At 50.3% G+C, this 23,040-nt stretch overlaps 1 protein-coding gene across 6 annotated transcripts in view; it reads right to left on the minus strand.

Moving 5' to 3' along the window:
* The window catches only part of CNTFR (ciliary neurotrophic factor receptor), a 198,318-nt gene that overhangs the window by 28,298 nt on the left and 146,980 nt on the right, over positions 1 to 23,040 (minus strand). The gene's annotated exons all lie outside the window — the stretch shown is intronic.

The following is a 23,040-nucleotide window of genomic DNA, read 5'->3' on the forward strand; positions in this document are numbered from 1 at the left end:
CAAACCTCGTTACCGGCTGCTCTGGGATTGACTGTGCCGGGCCCCTGTCCAGCTCCTGGAGACCTGGAGAGCGCTCTGGAGTGAAGGAGTGTGCAGCAAACGAGGGAAAAGTGCCGGCAAACGGGGCCTTTGCAGGCTCCGTGGATGGAGAACATATCCCTGCCTACAGCTCAGGGCTGGAGCATTCCAGGATGCCAGTCTGCCATGCCCAGACAGTAGGGGAGAGCAGGGGGCTCATGTGCTCTCAGTTTCTGCACATTCTCAGGGCTTTCCACAGCTGGGATTTGGAAAGGAGAGTTTCATGCCCCTGCAGCTCCCACCCACCCAGATGCTAGGACTCTCTCTTCTAAAATGGCTGGGAAAGATGAAGGGCATGAATTACATGGGATTTTCCAGTCCCTGCCAAAATACTTTCTTCTTCCAGTGGGCTATTCTCCTAGACATGGGATTGGATACGCTGTGACAAGGCAATGCAGGCACAAGATGTTTCCTTGTAACACATGACTTTCCCAGCAACTGCTCCACGCCCCAAGGAGTTTGTGGTGAGTGCATGTGGGAGCACATCACAGCCCTGATCTCTGGGGAGAAGTAGCTGACTTCCTTGGTTCTCCTCAGTAAAAGGTTTGACCAGAGCAGCCTGCAGACTCTGACAAATTGCTTTGGGAACTCAGCTGAAAAAGCCATAGAGAGGAAACATCCTTGTGTGCTGAGAGGGAATGCAGGGTAATCCCAAGGGTTCCTCAGGTATTGAGGACTCCTGCCTCCATGCCTGCACTGTATGCAGCAGAAAACTCAGCACTCCTTTCTTCCTCTTTTCCCAGCTCCAGGCAGAAATGCACAGCCTACACCATGCAAAGCCCCTGCGCCTTCCATCACCTTCTTTAGTGGGTCCAAGAAAACAATCCATCCTCTCTCCAGATGGAGAAGACAGGGAAAATAGCAGGTGTGATCAGACACAATTGGGACCATCAACAGCCGTGTATCCTTGGCAAAGCTGTCCCACCAGAACTCCTGGAAGTTGTATATTTATCCAGGGAGGAGCCTCTAGAGGGAAGCTATAAGCACTTTGTCATGTACTGAGCAATAAACTAGCCACGAATATTACCAGCTATCTCCTAGCAGGGGAGTGTGGACTCCCTTTAACAGGCAGTAGCTCTCCACAAATACCTCCTCTCTCTTCATCTCTCTTGGCATGCAATCTGGATATGTCCTCTGCTCTCCTCTTCCCCAGTGAGGGAGGTACCTGGTGGCAGAGAGGCCTCTCACCCCATAGGAAATGGAGAGGAAGAAGTAAGAGGTTTCTAACTCTCTCTGCAGCAGAGGAGAGTATTTTTGGGCTTCTCCTGTCTGGGCAGGAGGAGCTGATGGGAATGGTTACTAAGCAGACATACCCCCTACCCACTTCCTCCTCACAGCTGCACTGGCTTTTGCATGTGAAGTTCCTTTCTTTCAGCCATCCTCTCCTTTCATCCACATGTTCTGCTAGGAATATGTCGCAGTCTGTTCTTCCATCCCCTCACAAGACAGACCCCATGGTGCCCTTGAGCCTGTACTGACTGCACTACTTTGGATTCAGTCAGGACAGGGGGCTTAAAAATGGGTATGCGTATCACATGGTGCACCAGCTGTGGGCACAGGCAGAGGAGCCATTTGCTCATCCTGTGTTTGGCCATCCTGATTGCATTTGGGTTTGCTCATGCAAACTCAGCATCCCCTGGTCAGCAGCTCACATCCTTGGGGCTGCCTTTCTGTTCCATGTGATCTGGTGAGATGCTGCTCTGCTCCTGGGGCTGATCCGCAGCCTGTGCCTATGTCTCAGCTGCTGGGATCCTGCTGTGAGTGTGTGAGAGCCCTGTCCCCTGCAGTGCTGGTGGCTCTGCCCAGCTTCATATCATTGTTTCAGTCCTGCTGGGAAACCAGCTGCAGGCTCCTTGCAAAAACAGCTGGGCTGGGGCCAAAGGAGATGCTGGAGGTGGGTGTAAATAACTGACCCAGGACCAGAAGGAGCTTCTCCCCATGCTGTTCCCTTCCTGGATATGTGAGAGTCCTCCCAGCAGCAGTCAGCCTCCTTTGGTACATCCAGAGAAGCCACCTGACTCATGCCACCTGTGCTTCTGTATGATACACCCTGGAAAAATCACAGCACAGGGCCGTGGTGGGGATGGAGCTGAGATGGACACCACAGGGGGTGGCTCTGGTTTGTACTGCTATTCTGGCTGCTCAGGGATGATGATAGCCCAATAATGACATGCATTTGGGAAAATACCTAATTTATCATAGGAAATGAGGTCTCCACACCAGTCCTTAGCTGCTCACTCTCTGGCTTTGAGAAAATACCAGCCAGACATATCACTAACAGTAGAAGTGTTCCCAGTTCAAGCTGAAATCTTCTGTGCTGTTGGTACCTTGGGGTGGAGGCAGGAAGAGCATCAGTTTCTGTAACTCACCCAAAATGTATCCTTCAAGCAAATGAAAAACAAAAGGATGTGACATTCCTGGAGGTGTTGGGCTGCAATACCAGCTCAGCTAACAGCACTGCTCTCTTTACTAATGTCTGTTTTTTTATCCTCAGGCCTGAATCAGACCCTGGCCTCATTCTTTTCTTAAGGAAATGAGGTCCTTGGGATGATGTAAGACACATAGCTCTGGACTTCACTGCATTTGGAAGTAATAGCTGTGTCCTTAACTCAGCTGGCTTCAAGGGAGGTCCCATTATCCAGTCCATCTGTAAAGAAATTGAGCTTAAAAAAGGCCCTTTGCTTCATGAACGTGATGCTCATCTTCCTCACATCCTGGCTCGATGCTTAAATCCCCACACGAAGCAGGGCAAACCCCAGGGGATATTCATGGCATGTGTGGCTGGGGCAGCTTCACTCCAGCTTGGGGAGCCCTTCCCACCCATGTGTGAAAGCCTACCATTTGCAAAACAAAACGTGAGGCACAAACCAATTCAGTTACTCACAGAGACTGTTTCCACCTGCTCTAATCACCACCTTTGCAAGGTTGTTTTCATTTTGTTCCCTCCCTACTATCCCCAGCTCCACTCGGCAGCAAGCACCTCACTAAATTCCCCTAATCTCCCCTTTAGGTCATACGATATTTTTTAATTCTTTAATCAATTTTCCTCCGGACTCCCTGCAATTTATCAATGGTCGTTTAACAATGAAACCCCAGAAGCAAACACACTTTCTCTGTGAGTTTCAGCGCCGGATCAGTGGCAATAGCAGCATCCTTGCCAAGTCTGCCCAAACAGCGATAATCTGGATGCTCAGCACAGCCTCTCCTGCCTTGTGGAGGACAGCAGCCTGCCACACATCCTCTGATTTGCTTAAAACAAAGAAGAAATAAAAAGCACTTAAAGCACTTATTGTCATATAAAAATATTGCTATCAGTTTTTTAATTATTTACTGAGGAATGGTGGGAAACCCCAGCACACAGATCCCCCAGGGTGTGTAACCTTTCTGCACACTCCAAGCACCACAGCAGGGAAGGAGCCGTGCCCCAGAGGATCGCAAGTCTTTTTTGGTCAGGATGAGGGGGCCAGGATACTGGGATGGGAACCATGCACAGGTTGTTGGGGCACTGCTGCTATTTTAGGGAATACATCACAGTGTTCATGCAGCAGCACTGCCCAGCACAGTGGGAGATGCTTGGGAGAGACCTGTGGCAGAGGAGAGAGGAAGGCACTGTGCCCAGATACCCCACTGATGGTCTGGGAGAGATTTCTGGCTGTGTTGTGGTCTCTGCAAGGGGCTCAGCAATGGATCAAATAGTTTGGCAGGGAAGCCTAAGGCTGCTCTTTCTTCCCTTCCCTTTCTCACTCCCTCCAAGGTCAAACAGTCCTGGACTCTCGATAAAGTGTCGCAGGGGCTCCAGGGGATTTTAGGAGGCATTTGCTAGGATTTCAGCAGACCTGAAGCATGACTTCACAGGGACTGGGGGGGGGGGGGAAATACCCTAGAGCTTTGGAAAGAAATGTTATTAGAGTCACTGAAGGATTTTGCTGTGCTCTCTGAAGCATTGCACAGAAAATTACAGGTGACGAGCAAGCCCTGTGGTTTGGACCTTGCCACCAGCATAAGGATGCTGTGGTGTCTGGGCTCACATGAGCCTCACTTCCTGATCATGAACCAGGAGCACAATGCAAATGCCTGCTGCAACAGGAACTTTCCTCTTGATGCACACAGATCCTTCTGAGATGAGGTGAGCAGCTGGGACAGGTTTGAGAGCCAGGGCTTGGCTGCAGATTAGAGCTGCAAGGATATGCTGGCAAAAAACCAGACAGGGCAGAGCAGTCTGGGTATACCCAATAGTTTGCCATCCTCTACTGGAGCAGAAAAAACAGCTCTGACTGGGTTACTGCCAATGCAGTTAGGTCTGTCCCATAGTGTATAAGTCATCAGCAGCATGGGAAAGAAGGCAACACACCTGGAATAAGTGGGGAAATACTGTGATACTGCCAAAGTTTTGACCCTGCAGTGGTGATATGAGGTTGAACCTGGCCAGGATGCAGTATGGGAAGATTTGGTGTTTGCCTGCCAGAGGGAGATGCTGGAGGCATAGCATTGGTACTGCCCCATGCCCAGAATGCTGTTCAGAGGCATTTCTGGAGAGCACATCCCACGGCAGCACCCATGGCTTTATGGCAGAGCAGCTCAAACCATGGCCCAGCATAGTGAAACTCAAATGACTTTTGAGGTCCTAACACACACATGCATCTCAGTTGCTTTCTGTCCTGATTTCTGCACTAATATGATATGGAAAGGCAAGAACTGGGCCAGGACCCACTGGGCAGATGCACTGTCTTTGTTTCACCCCCATGCTGATGCTTTACTTGGACACTTGAGGAAGTTTGTAGCTCAAAAGCAGCTGCCGCTAGGAGCCAAATGGGTTGCAAATGTATTGGCATGTGTTGTGTCATCTGCAGTTGTTAATAGGATCCATTTTCCAGGGAAGGGGAAAAGGAAGAAGAGGATGGGAATACTTAAATCAGCAAAACAAATATTCACCACCCCTTCTGAAGCACTACACCCAAGGCAATAGATTATTTATGGAAGTTTGGTCTGGAGCAATAACCTGTAAGGGCTTCTCACAACAATGCAGCTGGATTCAGATGTCAAACCAAAATCCTTAGCACTTAATACCTTCAAAGCCTGTACACAGAATGGATGCATTGCTGGTCCCAGTGGAGATATTGTGGGATTTGTCTCTCATTTCACCACCAGCCCTGCTAACATACTAATTCCTGCTGCCCTGGAACTGGGCAGTGGACTTCCCTTCCTGGTGACACCTACACCACGCCGAAGCTCTGAAATGATGCAGGAGTTGCCTGCCCATGTGGGAATTGCTGAAAGGCTTGGGAAAAGTGGTAGATGGGAGAAAAGCATCCTGTGCCACCTTACAGTCACCTTACAGGGAAATAGAGGCATAGAGCAGTCAAGGGAAGGCTACTGAGGATGGAGAGGCTGACAGACGATGCCTGTTAAATCCCTCAGCCCCGAGTGCAGTTCCCTGCTGAACCCCAGGTGCTCAGTCACCCCTGCAGCCATTTGAGCACTGCTGAGCTCCGCACCCATGGGTGGCTGAGCTGCCCAAGTCCCTGTCTCTTGCCTGGCCCCAGGCAAGGCTGGGAGATCCCTCCTTGCCTGCCTGGCTTCCCTGCAGCCCAAGCAGATGTTCTGGGTCCTGTGTCCCGGGACAGATCTCGGCTTGATTTATTACTGGACGTGACTTCTGGAGTTTGTCAAAGGCACCCGCTCCCCCTCCCCTGACTTTTCCCACACCCTTCCCATTTTGTTTTACGTTCACTTTGTGGTCTCCCCACCATAGCTTGCAATAAACAGAAACTCATTTCCAGTATAAACAACTGCACACTCTGCCCCAGTGAGCTGTACGACCCTGCCTTTCCTGCTCCCCACCCCTGTCTGCTTTTGGGTTCTGGGAAAGCAGTCTCTTTCTTCTGCTTTTTTTTTTATGCCCCCCCCCCACCCCCGCCCCCACCCCCCCCCCCACACACACCCAAAGTCTCCTGGCCCTTTGCATTTTATTTTTTTTCTTTCTGAGATTTATAATGTGCCAGCCAGAGCTGGAGTGGTCTATCCCACTCCACATCACGTACACGCTATTAAAAGTAAAGCTGCCAATAGATCTCAGTAAGGAAAACCACCTGAACTCTGCCTGAGCTGAGGGTTTACAAGATGGGGAAGTTGGCCCTGACATGGCCAAAAGCCTTTCAAGATGTGGGATGTCTCTCAAGGCAGGATTTAGAAGACTTGAATCATAGAGTGAAGACGTGCAGGGCAGATCTTGTCCTCCCCAAGCCCTGACTCAGGAGTGGTTCCAGCCTGATGGGAACCAAGCCTGGTGAGAAACTTTGCAGGAATGCCATGGAGAGCTGGATAGTCACCTCTCTGAAGGGCTGTCCTGATGCTCTCAGTTGCCTTTATCTATCTTTAACTACCTGGAAAGTAACTGGTTGGGTCAAGCAGTCTGACTCTACTCTTTCTGTGCCTGATGGAGACAGACAGACATGTGGGAAGAGCAAATTGAATCTTTCCTCTATATGGAGTACACACCTGTCTGCAGTGTTTTCACAGAATCATGGAATATGCCGAGTTGGAAGGGACCTACAAGGATTATCAAATCCTGCTCTTAGCTCTGCATAGATAGCCCCAAGAATCCCACCATGCACCTGAGAGCGTTGCCCAAACGTTTCTTGAGCTCTGTCAGGCTTGGTGCTTGCTTCCCACTTCCCTGGGGAGCCTGTTGCAGTGCCCAGCCACCCTCTGTGTGAATAACCTTTTCCTATTATATCCAACCTAAATCCCTCCTGACACAACTTCAGGCCATTCCCTCAGGTCCTGTCACTGGGCACCACAGAGCAGAGATCAGTGCCTGATAAAAATGCATAAAAAATGCTAAATATTTTTGACACCTGGAAGAGCTTGCCAAAGGCTCAAGAAGATTCCCAGCCTTTGGAAGTCTTCATATCAGGGCTGAATGCTTTCCTCACAGTTTTGCTGCCCTTCAAAGAGAGATCTATTCAGGGCAAGTATCCTGCCCTGCAAGGGCCACAGAGCAGGGCAGGCAGCAGCCTTGGGCCCCCAGGTCTTCCTCACATCCCACATCACAGGGATGCTGCAGGGGGTGCACACATCTGCCTTTTCCCATGGCACAAGGATATTGGGGTCAATCATCCTGTAACATCTGAGGACAAAGCTGCTTGCTTGACCAAAGCTCTCTGGTTGAAATTTTACTCTTTATTACCTTTTACTCTCTATTGCCATCTTCCTAGGACAAGCCAGCCCAGGACCACCAGTGGCCAGGAGTTTATAATTTAATTCCAGGCAAGGAGCTGGTCAAAGCAGCCAGTGGTTTAACTTTTGCTGGGAGATTAAAAAAAATGAGGAGGGTTAGTGAAAATCTGAACCCAAGTGGTTTGGCTGGAGAGAATCCCAGCATTGTAAACTGGCCTCTAAGAGTGCTGGATATATCCTGACCTCTGTTGCAGATGCTGACATTGTGTTCATACTACCACTGGTTTGCACTCACTGACAGTAAGGCTTGTGCAGCCCCAGACAGCTGGATTTTGATTGTACTCCTTTAGTTTTACCCCATGTGGGGTTTTCCATTTGGAAATAAGCTCCCTGAGGGGCTGTGCAGAGTGCAGGGGTGCTGCTGGGAGGACTGCAGAACTGCACTGGGATCTTCACATCTACAAGAAGGTTGTGTTGATTTGGAAAAAAGCCCCACACATGTAATTTACAGGGACATTAAACCTGAGTGACTGTCTCGGCGCAGAGTCTGAGTGCAAAGTAGAGACTGTGGTACCACAGGAAACAATGGGGAGCTCCCAGCCACAGCTCCTGGCAGCTGACCACTCCCAGCAGCCATTCCAGTGCAGGTGAGTTTGCTCATTTTGCCTTGTCCTCAGAGAGACACTGATACTGATAAGGTGTGTGATGCTCCCAGGACAGCCCAGTGGGCAGGATCAGGGCTGGATCCAGGCTGGGTGGGTGTATCCGTTCACTGACTGTAATGCATGAATGTGCTGGATTGACCTTTACACGTGCTGCTCAATGCCAGAACCAGGCTGTGAGCTGGCCTGAGAGAAACTGTGTTCTCCCAGAGGAAGGAGGCTGCTCCAGGTGGTTTTAATTCCCTTGAGCAGGAAGTGACAAGAGATCTGGTAATACAGATGCACCTTGTGCTGTCTGTGCAGCAAGTCCAGCAGATGGTCTGCCCATATTTGATGGGAAAGCTGAAGGGCATGGGAGGTTTCCTCTGCAAAACTCCCAGTTCTCATGGAAGTATGCTGATCAGATGGAACCACACTAAAAACTCCACATACAAAAATCCCTGGGGTGGAGAAACCCTTCTGTTAGGTGCTGAGACCTTCTCTATCTTGACTTGCATCACATCTCTGTTTGCTGACAGCACATCATGACATGGCTCCATGTCATGATGGGGACAGCTGGTGTTGCAGGTGGCTGCACCCATGGCAGGAGAGTTACAGTCAGAGGAACAGCACTGTTAGGATTCCCTAACAACAAATCCATACCGATGGATTAGCTGTCTATGGAGACAGTTGGTAGCATTTTATCACTCCTTCACACCCCATTGATAAAAGCACTCCTGGTATGAAGGGTGGCCAAGAAACTGCTCTGCTCCTCTCCTCTCCCATGGATGAGCTGCTGAAGCTGTCCCCAGCCGACCTGAGACCCTTAGCCTTTGTGTTGTTCACCCAAACCAAGCATCCCCAGTGCAGTTAATCACTGCAAGCATCGGGGCAGGAGACAGCTGAGGCCACTGAAGCCCAGCACAGTTCGCTGACCCTGGGGAGGAATGCAGCTGACTCACACCTCGGGAATCTGACCTCCACGAGGGCTGTGCAACTGGCTGAGATCATGGATATCCCTGTCCTGGCACTGCAGCTCCCAGCAGAACTGCAAACAGTACGGTGTGCCCTTGTGGGTCACGGTGAGTCCAGCCTCTCACCTCACTACAGTGATGTTCTTTAGGTATCCCAGTGTGTGCTGCACAACCAGGCACAGTGCCTGCTTCCCTGTCCCTGTCTGTGTCCCTGCTCAGGAGCATGGGCAGCAGTCCTGGCTCTCTCCAGCGTGATATTTCCAGCTAGGAAATGCTCTGAGTGTGCCAGCACTGGAGCTCTGCTGCCTCTGATTCTCCTCCAAGTGACCCACAGGGTACTGTTAGAGTTGCTGTTATGGTGATTTTTATTTAAATCAATATCTTCTGTGTTATCCCTGAAGCGCTCACTACTAATAACCTCTCATCCTCTCAGCATGCCTTCAGTGGCTGTCAGCTTTGCTTTGCTCTACACAGAGCTATGAGCCCTCAACACTTCTCTGCAACTCCACCTCTGCCTATGCCTCCTGGGAGTGAGGCTGCTCCCACTCCAGATGCAATTCAACCCCAGCAGCAGTCACAAATACCTATGGGGCTCCCAGATGGTACTTAAGTTTCCAGTCATTGTGATGGGAGGAGAAAGCCCTGAAAAATCACATTTCCAAAGACTTTTTCTTGAGTGCCAGCCCCATGTGGGATCTAATAAAGCAAATCCCAAATTGTTTGAATAGCAGGTTTCAGGTCTAGCATGTGGCTTTTGAATCCCAATATTTATCATTACTATTCCTGGAGAGAGCAGGGATTTCTCTGTCTGAAGTTTCCAAGCGCAGAGCATGGAAGAAGTCTGGGTCACTTGGTCATCTATACCAGCAAAAAGAGGGTGGAGAATGCCCCACAATCCTGCTAACCACACAGGGCATAAGGAAACACTCTGATTTAACAGTATCTCCAAATTACAATAAAAAATCTTTACCTGTTTCATCTGAGCACATATAGGTCATTTTCTAACAGAGCTGAAAATCTTGGTGAATCTTCCCTGAGTGCAAGTGTGGTTCAGCCTAACAACCACAGTGACAGTCCTGGGGCTGGGGACCTGCCAGGTAATGCACAGTCCTGAGGTTGAGCAGACGTGGATCCCCCATGGGCACATGCTGCAAAGTCAATCCTTGCTGCCAAGCACCAGCCCCTCGTGGGAAAGGACCCTCAGAATAAAGCACCAGTCACCATCTCACTTCTTCTCTCTTCCCTGGCCACCCTTGCCTGAATCCCTCCCCAGCAGCTCCCCCGAGGCTGCAAAAGCCAAAAACAACAAGGGGAAAAAGTGAATCATAAAGCCATCATTGTGATGGTGGATTAGCATAATATGGATTTCCCATGTCAAAATAATAGATCAAAATTCATGCTGCCACCCTGGCTCCAGAAGGGCACCACTGCTCCTACCCATGGTTTATGTTTGATGAAACTGAGTTAGTAGTGTTTTTATCTGTCAATTAGGAGCCATGAAACAGTTATTAAATAGAGTCAGAGCCCTCCTTGCTGCTCTCCTGGGCAGTGCAGGAGACACATAACAGCCTGTAATGAAGCATTAAGCAGCAGCAGTTTTGTTTCTGATAGGATTGGAAATGATAAGCCAGCGAGGCATGGCTGGATAGGGGGAGAAGGTCCCTGGCTCAGAGGACACATATGAGCAACTGCTGTGGGGAAGTTCAAGACAAAAATTTCTGCCCCCCACCCCAAACAAAAATCTCATGCTGCATCTGCTTGATGGGAGAAAAGCAAGGGCCTGAATTTAATTATCTGCTTTCCCTGGTGCAGCCCTGGTTGATTTCCATGGAGGCGTGAGGGCCTTTGGCTGTGAACAGCAATGATATCCCAGCCCCAAGGAGAAAAAGACCTGGTTTAAACAAGTTTTAAGAGACAGGGACTGGGCTGTTCATAGAAGGCAGATAACACAGGCACAATCCACTTCTGGAGGTCATCAGAGTTCAGGGAATGCTGTCACTGCCCTCCCTCTGCAGATGTGGATGCACTAGTCATGCAAAGTTAGGATGTCTATTTGATCTCAAGGACTCTATGTCCGAGATCTGACACAGGGCAAAGCCAGATTCTGGGCTGGGTGATGGTAGTCCTGCACAGAGAGAGTCATCCAGGGATGGGAGGTATAGAAGGGGGCAGAGGTTCCCAGTTCCAGTATCAATGGATGCATTTACCTGTGTCCTTCCCACCCTTGTGTCTCAGGGTTTGGTAAGCCCTTGCTCTGTACCCGCACCAGTCCCGGGTGACTCAGAACAGCATTTGCTCACCCACCCATGACCATGAACCCACTCCCTCCCCAGCAGGGCCAGTTTGCACCAAGGGACCACTTAAATGGGTACAAAGCAAACTGTCCTACCAGCACCTTGCCTGGGGGACCACCACAGATCTGGCTATGCCAAAGGCTTTCAGACATCTGTGGCTGCTTTGCAGCCTGTTTGTTCACAACAGAAACAGGATGACAACTGCAGGGGTTCTTTTGCTTCTGGTGATTTGAAATGAAAGGTTGGGTTTTCAGGGCTTTTCCTTCTGGAGCTCCCTCTGATTTAATTAAAAACCTCATCAAACCAAAATAAAATGAGCAAAATCTTGAACATAAGTGCTTAACTCTTTAACAATATACAACAAAAATTTTCATCTGGCTCTGACTTCCAGGGCATTTTTTCCCAAAGTTGCCAGTGATTCACAACTCTGATTCATTTCTTCTTTCTGGGCAAACTGCTTAGGAATCTGAAGATTAGCATCTCCCAGTGCAATGAGGGCTCCTGCTAGCTTCTTCTCCAGTTGCCACCCTTCAGAGAGCAGGAGGGATGTATGCTGTGGCATTAGGCTGGCTCACTACAAACCTACACCATCCAACCCTCTCTTCCCAGGGACTTTTCATAGTTTCTGTGTTTGCAAGACTCTAAGGGACTCCCAGATAAGTTGCACCACCACAGCACTCTGTCCTGACTCCTGTATTCACAGTATTCACATGGCACAGTCTTCAGTGCTTGGCCTCCAGGCAAAACCCTGTCCTTCCCTTCCAGCCTTGAAGAATGAGAGGGAGACCTCACCTAAGCAGAGATCTGAGCTCTCCCTGCATGGAAAACTGTAGCTATAGTAACAAACTGTTCAGAGCTGCAAGGCAGTGATGGACAAGTTTCAGAAAGGCAGATGGGAAGGTTGCTGGTGGATAGGAATGGTGTGAGGGGAGTGTGGAGAGCACAATGATGGGCATGCTTCCCTAGGGAAAAAGCCTCCTCACACATCCCCTGTTCTGCTACATGTCCATGCCATGGGCATGTTGAACCAGCATGAGGCTCTCCAAACTTCACAAATAGACACAGACTCGCTGGGTATTTATTGCTGCCAAGCCATCTCCAACACCTTCACCTTGCCAGGATGAAGGAGATGCCCAGAATATGGCTAATGCATTTGTGTTGCCTCTACAGACTTCCTGGAGAATAAAAGTGGTGAAAAACTTGAAATGGCAGGAAAAGCAACAGCTGCTGTAAAAGTGAAGGAACCCAGGAAGCAGGCAAGGCACAGACCTGTGTCTGCACACACCAGGCCTCTGAACTGCAAGCTGCTTCCTTGAGACAATGCTACCTTGGCCCCTTACCATCTGTTGAGATGGGTTGGTGCCCAGAGTATGATTTCATCTCTGCACTGTGGCAGAATGCTCATGGCTGCAGGCAGCACAAGAGCCTGATATCACCCAGCCAGGCTGAACATCATCCCAGCTTCTGCTGGGAGTAGTGTGCAAGTCCCTGGAGTGGTTCAGTACCATTGGAGCTGTCACACACAGCTGGGCTGGGCTGCAGAAAGCAAGAAGCAGCAGGGACAAGAGAAAAGGGAATCCCTGCCTGTTCTTATAGTAGATGGTGAGAGGTTTTCAGCTCAGTTTCTACCTTGACCATGCCTGCAAAGTAGCCAGGATGGAAGGTCACTGTGGGAAGCTGAAGAGATTGACATCTCTATGCAGTACACCAATGTCAGGACAGGGGGTAAGGCACAACCCAAGGAGTTCTCCCTACACTATCCCAAAGAGGATGCAAAATTAGGGTCAAAGGCAGCCCAGGGTCCTTACAAAACACTTATCACACTTACTTGGCTGGGAACCTTGGACTCTGCAGCCCTTCAGGAGTAAGGTGTTTCCCTCACTGCACCTCTTCAGAACAGAAATCCCAGGTGCTCCTCAGGGATCATTATTTGCTTCTGGAAAGTAGCCAAGTGGAGAAATGAAGCTGGAGCCTTCTGCTGGTTCTACAGACCTCATAAGCCAAGAGACAAACCCAGAGCAGTGATAGGGGTAGGAAGACCCTTGTAGAGGCTCTTTGCAGCAGTGGTGAAAGGGCTATGAAATGCTTCTGTCCTAGTATGAGAATCCTCCAGCTGGGAAGAGGGGCTGCAGCCTGACCTGCTGTCCCTGCCTGCTTTGCACCCAGAACGGATTCTGCGACTGAAGAGAGGAAAGGTGGGCAACCCCTCCTCCTGCACCCCCATGGCTTTCCTGAAATTTGCCCTAGAACAAACTCTCTGGGATTAGCACCAGCCACATCCTGGTGAGAATAATATTAAAGGATTATGAGATTAGAAATACCATTTATGCCTAGAGGAATAACTCTAATTCTTATCTGATTGTCTACAGATGTCAGCAATCAAAGTGCCTCTTTCATGCAAAGCAGGGAGCACTGTCGGGGTGCTAGGTGAACATGACTTGGCCCCCCTCCTAGCATGAGCCATCTCCTCCTGCTGATGCTTGCCCCAGATTGTGTTTGCCAGCAGCTGCTAGCATGTTAGTTCCTTTGTGGGGAAAGCTGCTCAGCAGGAGCCCTGTGGTGGGGCTGCATCCCCCTCCTCTTGTGTCTCTGCTGGGCTGCCTTCCCAGGATAAACTCAGCTGTGCCTGCTTCTTGTAGGGTGCTGGTGGGGAGCCTGGAGAAGTGGGTGCTGCTTTGCCCACAAGCAACCCTGAAACTCCAATTGCAAGTGTACCACAGCCCTTTTGCTACCCTGCGCCACCAGTTCTTCCTGCCGTGGGGAGTGGCCCCGTGGGCAATGCCAGCACTGTGATATGCAGGATGCACAGCCCCCTGTGACTGATGCAAGGCTTTTCCTGCTCCCAGAGGGGTCAGACAACTTGAAAAAGACAAACTAACCAGGTCTGACCCCAAACTTGTGTGCTGCCCCACCGTTCTCTCAGGGTCTGCCTTACACCCAGTTGGAGGGGCTGGGATTCTTGGGGCTGGAGTATTACTGGCTTTGTGGCACTATGGCACTACTGCTCCTGGGCTGGCCAAGCACTTTGTGCCAACTTGCCTGGGGAGGCAGCTTGTAATGGGGTGGTCTGGGAGGTTCTGCCTGGCCATTAAGGGAGGTAAGTGCTTCTGGGTATGCTATGCCAAGCTCCTGTCTGCACGCTGGAGGTAGAGTTCATGCTGTTTGATGGCGCATTATCTCCATTCGGCTCCTCATCAAAAGCTCTCTGTCAATCCCTCCCTTGAAGGAAGACTGTGAGAGCTTTCTGTCCTTCATGCTAATGCTTACATGAGTATCTCCATCCTATCTCTCTTCTTCCTTCCCTTTCTCGGACCTGAGCCATCTTGTCCAATTTTGTCCCATTTTCTTTTCCTGCCTTACCCTGTGCCTCACAGACACTTCAGCATTTGAAGCAACATTTGTCTCTGAGGCAACATTTGTCTCCTCCCAGCCAGGAGCAGGGTGCACAAAGAGCCAAAACATTATAGAGTGGGATGGAGCTGGGTGAGGAGCATCTTAAGGGGAGACATGCAGCATCCTCTGAACATCGCACATCTTCCTGTTCTGCAGGTTTTTCCTTGCAGCCCTGATCTGCATCACTAAACACCTGAGCCACATTATCTGATGAAAGAAACAGCAGCTGTGAAGCTAAATCTGCAAGACAGGGATATGCACCTTCTTTAAGTCACTGACTTGAAGGCCATGGGAGAGAATTAGTTCATCTCAGCTGACCTCCTGGGTTGCACAGGCCATTACATCCCTCCATTACCCCTCTATTGAGCCCAATAAGTTGTGTTTGACAGAACCATCTTTCAGCAAGGCAGCCAGCCTTGCTCTGCAGATAACAAGCAACAGAGGAGGTGACATGGTTTTTAGCAATTTGTTCCAATGCTTAATCATTTTTTCTATTAAAAATATGAGCCTCATTTCTAATTCAAATGTAGTTGTGGCTCAGCTTCCAGTTATTGGCTCGTTATGCCTTTGCTTGCTGGGTTAGCACCCAGTATCTTCTCTGCTTGGAGGTAATTGCGAAAAGGAGTCAAGGCATCTTTCCAGCTTCCCTTGAAGTCACTGAACAGACTATTTAAAGTCTTCCTCCTTCTGGCAGTTCCCCCTACTCCCTTCATCTCCTTCTTTACTCTTCCTTTCCCAGGGTCCTTCTCAAATATCTTCTTAGATAATATCACAGGAACTAAGCAAGGATCTAATATTGTCTTTGTTTGTACATATGCAGCAGTTGGCAGAGCTGGCTCAGTCTTGGATCTGAGTCCCCTTTTTGGCCAGCCTGTCATAACACAAACTCACTGTGTGGGGCACCTCCCTCATGACATCCTCCTGCAGGAGCTGTCTTCTATACTCCCTGACATTTTGCTTTTTTTGGGTCATAATTAAGCCCTGGAGGAGTGTGGCAGCACATACCCCATACTGCCAGTATTCCTGGGCAACTGTTCTCCCCACTCCAAGTGGGAATCACCCTTGAGTTTTGCTGAGAGACAGGGAAGTGGGACAAGGAAATGCTGCAAAATGATGCCTGCAATGACTTTGTCTCACAGCGCTCTGTGAGCTTTTTAATGCCCATGTAAAAGCCCACTGCACTTTTCCACTTCTGGACAAAACCCTCCATGGGTTGACACAGCAGTTCTCACACCACCATGGCAAAAATTACATCCATGAACACTGCTTTGGCAGCTAAAAATGTGAGTGGGGCTTCCCCTTTTGAGCCTTTGGAGGTGATGGGACCATAGTTGGTGTGGTTGTGCTGTTCCAGCAAAGCAAGTGGGGTTTGCAAAGGGGCCATGTATCGCCACTGACACTTGCACCAAGGAATAGCCTGGTGCTTTTCCACAGAGTAACCCAGCAGCATAATCACCTACTTTGAATCAATGTGAACAGCAGAGGTGCCCACAATACCAGCTCCTCCCTCCATGCTCTTTGTTTCAGGAACACAGTGATTTCTGATTTTGGACCTTATCTGGCCACCTTAGTCCAATGCTTCAGGTCAGCTGGACATAGGGGAATTTCCCTCTCCTGAGAATTCATGACTCTGTGAGCAGAAGAGGCAGAAGCAAACCCACATGCTGTCCAGGAAAGGAAAGAGGAATGGGAAGAAGGACTGGATGACAAAGGCTGTGGCAGAAAGGGAGGTTGCCCATGACATGTCCAGGCCAGCTGCCTGGGAGCTGTCCCACTTAATGGTGTGATGCAGAAGCATGCAGATCTGTGTGATCAGAGATCTCTGGGGTGGGCTGCAATGGGTGGGAGTCTTGGCATTAGGGGTGTCCAATCCAACACACCCCATTTAGGAAGCCTTGGAGGGTGAGGAAGGCACAGAATCATTACACAGGTTTTCAAGTCAAATTCTGTGGCTTCAGAAAATTCCTCCCCAGTCTGTGTCTTAATTTCCCCTGAATTTCTGTCTTTTCATTTAGACTCTGACATCCTGTTAACCACCAAGCTGGGGGAAGAATGAGAGGTGGCACAGGCTGCCCTGTGTCCCCAGTGCAGCACAGGAGTCCATGTCTGTTTGTTTCTGTGAAGACAAGAGAGGAAGAGGAGGAAGAGACTGGTGGGGCCAAAGAGCCTTTTCAGAGGGCAGCTGCACCTGGCTGGCAGCTCAGGGAAGTCAGGCACAGAGGGAAAGAGGAGCAGCTTGAGTCCCTATGGAGGGAGCAGGGATGAACTCTGCACTGGAGGGCTGAGAAACTATTTCCCAAAAAAAGTGAATGGCACCCCATCAACTGCAAAGACATCAAAAGATGGCAGGTTCTAGTTCATCTACCATACAAACAAAATATTTCACACTGGCTCCAGCCTGCTGGAAGCAGGCAGTGGCTCAGAGCAACACAGGTCACACAGCATCCAGAAAGCAGCCAAAAGCCAGAGATCTGCTTTCAACCCTCTGCTTTCTTCCCTGACCAAGAGGACATGATACATCCATGACATGTGACAAGCCATGCCATACAAGGCTGCTCCTCATGGAATGTGCGGAGTTGGGTTGTGCTCAGTACAAAGCTACTCACACTGTCCAGCTGTGGAGAGGAAAAAGATCCAGGGCTGGGAATGCTCAAGACAAGACAGCCCAACATGAGCAAAAATGCACCACCAGGGTCTGAGCCACAGCTCCAAACCTCCACATGGTTTCCTGGCATGGACCCATTAAGTGATCTTCTGTACTCCAGAGGTGAACTTCCAGAGGATTTACCTCCTCATCCTACACATCTAAACTCAGCCACACAGGACACCAAGTTTCCCTGTGAACCTGACTCTGGTCCAGTCATGGTTTTGTGATCCCTCTGTCCTCCACATCTGCCACCTGGGGCAAACTGCAGCACTGGAGAGCCACTGCTGGTCCCTGCTGACAAAGGGTTCTGTGCACACACTTCTGGGCTCTGCCCTTCAGGTCCCCAGAGTGAGACCAGATTTCCCCATGCTGCTTGGCACATCAGCTACTCATTGCTCACTTGCTTTTGGCAAACAACCCTCTCCCTCCCCAGCATCATCATCAGTCAGGCTGCCCAGGCTAGTACCTGTAAGCTGGTGGAGAGAAGGGCACACAACCTGACAATACTTGTGCTCAGCAGGCTGTGTATGGCTCCTGTCAGTGCTGAGAAGACCATCCTGAAGAGAAAACAAGCAGCCGTCACCCTAGGGATGGTATCATAAACCATTTTAATAAGACATGTTGCTCCCCCTCCCCACCATCCTAACTCATGCGAACGCTGCCTTGTTCAGTTGGCAGCAAACGATAAAGACCCCCAGGGAGCACAGGAGGGGGAGAAAAGGGACATCTGTTTAGAGCATTTCTACTGCATGGTTCTCCCAGGCTATTTCTATCTCTTCTTGTCAAAATTTATCAACTGCGTAATTGTTTAAACAGCATTAAAGTGCTTGCAGCAAGAGCAACTGGAAATTGTCCTGCAGTTGCCTCTGGTACTGATGCTGACAGCTCAGGAAGGGACTGGGGAGGAAAGGGATCCATCGGGCATGGGAACCCTCTGACTCCTTTTCCAGGGGAAGACACTACTGTGTCCTGCTAACAGAAGGAAAATAATCTCACTTTATCCTGATGCCCTTCCCTAGTGTCCAGGCCCAAAGCTATGCTCATTCTCCTCTGCTCCCTGTCCTGACCTGCTGTTAGCACACATTTAATCTGCTAAATTATTTACAGCAGACACAGTGGCTTGGGAAACCACAGCTGATGACAATGTCTTTTATGCTGAAGTGCCCTGGACCTTGCCCTGACCCTGCTGAGCTCTTGGCTGGCACCTCACCGCATGCCTGGGCCCCACCGTTGTTCCCAGCCACTACCAGAAGTTTCAGAGAGAGATGGAAGAGCTTCGCATACTGGTAAAAGATGAGAATTTGCTGGTGCCTGTCATCTCCTCTCCTTCGGATAGGAGGGATGTGGACACTGAGGATCTCCACTGTGGGGTCTTCCCATTCCTGGTGACACTATCTGGCCTGGGTACCTGCAAACATGCGCACATATGGGCATTGACAGGCAAGAGTTATACCCTGTGCTGGTGACATTGTTGGGGTTTCTTCTTTCAGCACCTTCTGGGAAACAAACAATGATCTTATTTAAGTATCACAGCCCTTTGGAGCTGTGGTGGAGAAAAGAAATCAGCATTCACATGTGGAGCATCAACTCCTTTGCTCCTTGTCCCATAGCTGCAGTGACAGGAAGTGGCTGTATCCCAACCCGTTCCTCCCCTCCCAGGACCCTGGAAGCTGGGGACACATTGCTGGTGGGCAGCAAGAAGTTTGCACCAAATATTTTGACAAGGGGCACTTAGGAGCAGCTCAGATAAAATCCTTCCTGGAGAAGAGGCCAGTGTGAACAGACAACTGGTGTCTGTTCCCTCCACTCCCCAGAGCAGTCACAGTATCCATCCATGGCCACCATCCCCATCCAAGGTTTGTCTTCTCAGCCCTAGACATCCCTAATTCCTGGCACTGCAGAGCAAGGGTTGTGGGAAGCTGTTTAGACTGGACTTGGGATTCTTGAATTACAGAGCTGTTTTTGTCATGTTGGGCAGGATAAACAAATCTGAGGAGAGAAGGAAGAGGCTGTACTGCCATTCACCCAGGACGTGGGATGTTGGCATTGCATGCAGCATTTGGTATTTGTGCTAGGCAAGGATGGGGGGGGTTTCCAGGAAGCTACCAAACCCTGAAATCCTTTTTCCTTTTCTCCTCCAGCCCAGCAGCTGGAGCCAGGCTCCCTCTTGGTCCTGTCCCATGATCTTGTTCCCAGTCCAGCTGCAGGACAGGATGCACAGGGAGCTTCTGGGCTCATTCCATGTGGAGATCCAAAGCTCATTCACTGAGAGGGTTCTTGCATCTTAAGCAACCTCTCTCATACACACGTGATCCCTGGCTCTGGCTCGTTGCTGGGAACTCTGGAACTCTGTCCTTCTCAGTGCTCTTGTGCTACATGGCCGCTCCTGCCATGATTCCACCATGAGCTCTCTACAGCACTCAACACAGCACGAGATCATCAGTCACTGGGGTCAACTGTGGGGCCACATCCCTTGGGTACTAGCAGTACCAGGATGTAGGAATGGGATATTGCATGCACTGGCCACCTCCTGGGCATGCTCCTTCCACAAGTAGCATAGGCAAGTTCAGGGCAGAGCTGCTGATGCTGCTGTTCTGAGTTGTGGCTACTCATAAACACCCTGTGAGGCTCTGCTGGCCCCACCACTGCGTGCTCCTTGCTGTCCCCAACTCCCCCGGGGGAAGAGGGGAGCCACAAGGATGGGAGAGGGGATATTTTTATTGTTTCTGACACTGGCTCCTCCAGATTATCATGTTTTACACAGCGAGACAAGGAAGCATCACTCTGCTATGCTGCAGCTGGGCTGGCTGCCCAGCCCAGTGAGGAGAAGGAGGAGAGGAGCAGCGGGGCGCGGGTGTGAGCGTACGAGTGTGTGCATACGTGGGCCACGGGGCACGGCTTAATTCAGCCCTTCCTGCTGTGGCATGCAGCCTGCAGCCCACTGAATGGGGCAGAAAGGTCGTCTGCTGCCTGCAAACGTGTTTGTTTTTCTAGTCTGGCTCCTAATTCAATTAGGAGTAATTGCATCTGGGAGCGTGGCAGGGTTTTTGGGTGGGTTTTTCTTGGCTTTCTCCTTAAAGAGCCGGGATAGTAATTTGCATACTGTTACCCAGAATGCCTTTTCAGCTCACAGTCTGGCCAAGACCCAAAGTCTGGACGCATGGCAGCAGCACAGTTCATCCATTGAATTTTCCCAGCCATGCATGAACAGCACAATGTGGGAAGGCATTGGTTGGACAGCATGCAAGCCTTGTGAAATAAAGCTGAATTTCAAAGAGCAAAGCATACCTGCAAGCTTATTGATGCTCCTTTTCTGTGTCTCTCAGGAACTGGGAGGAGGATGTCTGGCTGTGAATCACCCCAGGACCACTGCACCTACCCAGTCCCCAGTGCTGCAGGCACACAGGGGAAAAAACCCTCCATAGGTAATGAACCCAACAGCTCTAGGGTGCATCTTCTGATTCTGGAATATGGATGGTCATTTACATTTATTAGCTCCACCCTTGCTGTAGGTTTGGTCCATGCTGATGTAGTCCTGCCCTCAAGCACTGGCTGGGCACAGCCTTGGGGTTGCCTTGTGGGGACTATCCCAAGGGGCAGGAACACATTGGGAGGGAGAGAGGGTTGAATAGAAGGAGTGGATCCTGTTCCCTGCCAACTGGCCCTGGTGCCAGAGAATAATTGCAGTCATGTTTAACTTGTTGCTCCTGAAATAGCCTAAGTTTACATCACCACAGGAAAGGATTGGAAGAGTTCAAAGGGGAAAAAATCCATCAAGAGGGCTTTTTAAAAAATAATTTAGAAAAAAATCTCTGCATCACAAATCACTAGACACAAGCAAGGAACTATCTGCACACGCTGACCTCGAGCCTGTGCTTCTCCAGCAGCATCCAGCCAGGAGCATCAGCCTGACAAGAGGCACCCTGGTCTGAATGCCACATCTTCACCACTGGCTGTCAGAGTCAACCAAACTTCTGTTCTCCCAAGCTGGCATGTCATCTGTGCCCTCCTGCACTTTTTTTCCACCCAACCAAGCCATGGAAACAGGCAGGGACATACCAGTCCATGGGACTGCCTTCCTGCACTGTTTAGCCAGTGCCCGTCATGGGATACTCATGCCTGCCGTGGTGGAGCCAGAGATGCATGACATTGAGAGGTCGCGACCATCTTGTTTTGCTTCTTTATTTTGGATAGGTGAAATAGAAAAAAAGTTATAAAAATAACAACAAAAAATAGACACAAACTTTCAGTACAACCCTCTGGTTGCAGCTGGAGCCCAGCTGGGAGGAAAAAGACAGAATTCTAAGTCAGAGAAAAGGGAGGCTCTGATTATTTATTAGTGGCCGATGTTTGATTGCTTGCTAATCAGTCCAGAGAACACTCAGGCTCTCCTGGACTCCCCGCTCACATGTGGTTCCTGTTGCTTTGCTGCTTTCTCCCTCCCTCTCTCTGGTTTTGCTTTGTTTGTTTTTCTGTTAATTTGGTTGTTTTTTCCATGTCATTTTCCGTCAAACCGCATGTTTTTTCCTCTTTCTCTCGCCAGCCAGTGCAATGACAGACATGGAGGAAGCAGACCAGCCTGGGACTGCTTGTACTCTGCCAGTCCCTTTTCCACATCCATGGCCTGGGAGGCAGCAATGCCCATGGGACAGCGCTGGGGCTGGCACCAGGCTACAAGACCCCAGGCCACCACTGCAACATGGAAGACAAATCCATTGCCTGCATCCCGATCTGTGCCCCTGCTGCTGAAAAGGATTCTGCTGTATTTCCTCTCCCATGCTTGCACTCCATCCTGTCAGGCAACAGCCTTTTTGGCAGCACGCCAAATGATGAAGGTCAGATGCATGTCCACCAGGGCTTGGGCACCCCCAGAGCAGGACAGAGGGGCAAAGGGGAAGAGGTGCTGGGTCAGGATGGAGATAAGCAGGTTAGACAGGGATGGAAGGATGGGAGCACAAGGAGGCTTCCTGCCCTGGCTGCCTCCCTCCAACCCTCCCTTCTTTGCACACAAGGCCTCCCCGCTCTCATGTGCACTCTCCGGCTTCTGGCAGCCTTTCCGACGCGCGTTTCCACTCCTCTCTGGCCCATTAGCAGTATTTTTATAACATTCTGTAACGCACAGCGCCGTGTGCCAAACCTCAAGAGTGCATTATTTCCCAACCTCTTTGTTATATCCACCCCCAGGCCCTCCGGCTGCGCATTTCCAAATGCAGAGCTGTGGCTTGTGGGGGCAGCCAGGAGCCCGGCACCACAATCCTGTTACCCAGAGCCTTGTGCTCCCTCCTGCCCTGCTCCTGGTGCTCAGCCTGGGCTCAGGCCAGGGATGCCTGGTGTGTAAAAAGACCTGGACCCATCTCCTGCTTTTAGCCACACATGGGCATCTGCTGTGGTCAGCCTGCAGGGCAGGTGATCACTGAAGGTAAACATCTGGTTGTTCTCCTGTGCTCACCTCATGCTCAACTGCCTAAAGAAAGGGGCAGACCAACAAGCGACTGCTCAGAGTGCCTTGGAAAAGGTTTCCCCTGGAGAAGTGCCAGCTTCCCCCAGGCCAGTTTGTGCTGAGGAGGATGCATGCCTTGTAGGTAGTTGATCTGGGACCTTTAGCAATGGACAAACCTGGGGATCCCTTCTCCCCATCCCTGAATGCACACTGTCCCACTACATGCGCACCAGTGCTTCCATGTCTGCAGTGAGTGAGACAGCCCAGCCACCCCCAGCCTCTGCAGGGTGCTGCTGGGCTCCCATGATGTGCACTTGGGTGTCAAACCCATTTCAGGGACCAGATGAGCTACCTGTGCCTTCCCACCCCACTGCTGAAGCACATTGATAAATCA

This window comes from Lonchura striata, chromosome Z (genome assembly GCF_046129695.1).
Source record: "Lonchura striata isolate bLonStr1 chromosome Z, bLonStr1.mat, whole genome shotgun sequence".
NCBI classification, from domain to species: Eukaryota; Metazoa; Chordata; class Aves; order Passeriformes; family Estrildidae; genus Lonchura; species Lonchura striata.